A 2500-nucleotide genomic window follows, 5' to 3' on the forward strand; every position below is an offset into this window, starting at 1 on the left:
TGTGCTTTTTTATGTGCTTGATGGGTTGGTTGTAAGAATGTGTTCATGGGAGTGTTTATGTGCATGCTGATTCGTGTGCGTGTATTTGTGTGTGTATTTTCTCGCTTATGTGTAAATATATGTATAAAAGGGATCAGAAAAAACACTTCAAATATCACATCCTATGTTCCAGTCATAAGTAATGATCCAGCCACTCACCTGATGAATGGGATGTTGTCAGCCAGATGGAACTTGGCAGCGGGGTCAAAATGGCGCTCTGACCGGGGGGAAGGGGGCGCCAACCCCTGATACTGCAGCGTAAGCCTCCACCACCACTTATTGTAATCTTGTTCAGGGATCTTGCGTGGATAGGAAAGAGACGGTCATAGAAAACGGTTAATTTATATGTTCTAAAGAAAACGGTGAGTTGAGACATTTTAAAGAAAACGGGGAATTTGAACGTACTGAAGAAAACGTGGTATTGGATGTACTTAGAAAACGTGATATTTGACATTATCAAAGAAACGTGAGATTTGAAATTATTGAAGACTGTTAAAGAAAACGTGATATTTGAAAGTACAGAAATATTTGTCATATTGAAAGTGCTATGGAAGGCATAATATTTGGCATTACCAAAGAAAATATTATATAATGATATATGTGAAAGTGCAGAAGAGACGCGAATTTTTTAAATCATTGAAGAAAACTTGACATTCGTAAGCCTTAACAAAAACGTTGCATTTGAAAGCGTCGAAGAAAACTTGATGTTTGAAAGTGTTAAAGTAAGAGTGATTGTTAATAGTGTTAAAGAAAACGTTAGATTTGAAAGCGTTTATATAAACATGAAATTTGACAGCGTTTAAGAAAAGAAAATTTGACCGTTTTAAAGTAAATAAGAAATTCTGTTCTATTTTAAAGAGTAGAAGAAAATAGGTATTTTGAAAGTGAAATGTGTAATGAAATATTTCAAAGTGAAGAAGAAAGCGGAAACCTTTAGTCGTTATCTGCAGCCCCCATATCTTCAATAACTGCCAAAAACTCGCAATCACTTTCTGCCATATTTCAAGTTCTATTGCCACCCGCACACGCGTACCAACCTATCCAATAGGGCCGCCAACACGCATGCGCGAACTATCGCCGAATGGCGAAAATGCCAAATAGTTCTTGATTTTTATTTTATGTCGTCTCATTCAACCGTTTGAAGAGTATTTTAATGGTGGTTTACAACAAAATTTATGTAACAATAAAGTAAGATTATAATGGATAGTACATTGCATATTTCCAAATACCACCATATGTTGCTTTGATAAATAGGTGAAAAATAATTATTTGAATCCTTTGGTTTGGATTATATTTACTGTTTAACTCGTAGGAAACTGAATTTACTAAGTGTTTGACATGAAAAATATTCAAACAAGAGCAAAAAGTGTACTGGATGCATTTTTATATTTATTCTCAGGACAGACTGGTGATTAAAGGCTATTAAAGTATATAGTCACAATTAGAGAAATACGGTCAAAATTGTTTAGATTTGATGGGCAGCAAGTGGTCTCTTCAGAGAAAACTGAATTAAATGAAGTCAGTAACTCATGTAAAGCAATAAAATACTTGAGTTTAGTTTATTTACAGTGATAACCTATAATTTTAGTAAATAATGTGTGTTGTGTGATATCAATTTTCAACACTACTTCTGTATTGCACGCACAATATGCGAGGATAACGTTTGTTGCAATATAAATATCATGAATATATATATATATAAGTATAGCATACCTAAGTGAATAAGCCTAGAATAAATTTTGCTTTGAATGATATGTCATGGAATGCATTATATATTTATGTTTGAAGAAATAAACATTTTTCATGCTTAAAGTAGTATGATGTTAACATCATACTACCTTATTCAGAGTCACATGCCAATATGAATACATTAAAGCAAACTAGAAACGATGTATTTGTCTGTGAGCGAGACGGCTGGTTTTATTCGAGCAGTACGACACTTTCGCTGTCATACGCCCGACAGTGCTGATGCTCCGCCCACGAAGTTGAAATGATTTCCGGATACTCAAAACTCTGGCAGTTTAAGACGTCGCAGCGGGTTACGCTCTCGTAAGGTACGATGTCCCTACGAGGTCGCAAATCTCCCATACTCAGAGAAAAAATAAAATATCGTAACCGAAAGAAAACCTCGTAACCGTAGTTCGATGGGATACCCTCAGAAGGCGGGACCATTTCGAATTGACCAATCAACAGTCAGCCCTTTAGGCCCGTCCCGTCGTCGCGTAACTACCAATTGGAGGCCACGGTTATTAGGGGGAGGAGCGAGCGAAAGAGAGAGAGGGAGTGGGAAAGAGAGCGAGAGTGAGATATAGATGATTATAAAAACAGATAGATGGATATTTGAATGAATAAATAGACAGAGAGATACAGATTTATATTTATGAGTGTATATATTTATGAATATATATATATATGCATGTATATATAAATGTATATGTATGTTTGTATATGATAAATACAT

This window comes from Penaeus japonicus, unplaced genomic scaffold (genome assembly GCF_977035675.1).
Source record: "Penaeus japonicus unplaced genomic scaffold, GWHDUDI00000001_assembly GWHDUDI00000010, whole genome shotgun sequence".
Classification (NCBI taxonomy): Eukaryota; Metazoa; Arthropoda; class Malacostraca; order Decapoda; family Penaeidae; genus Penaeus; species Penaeus japonicus.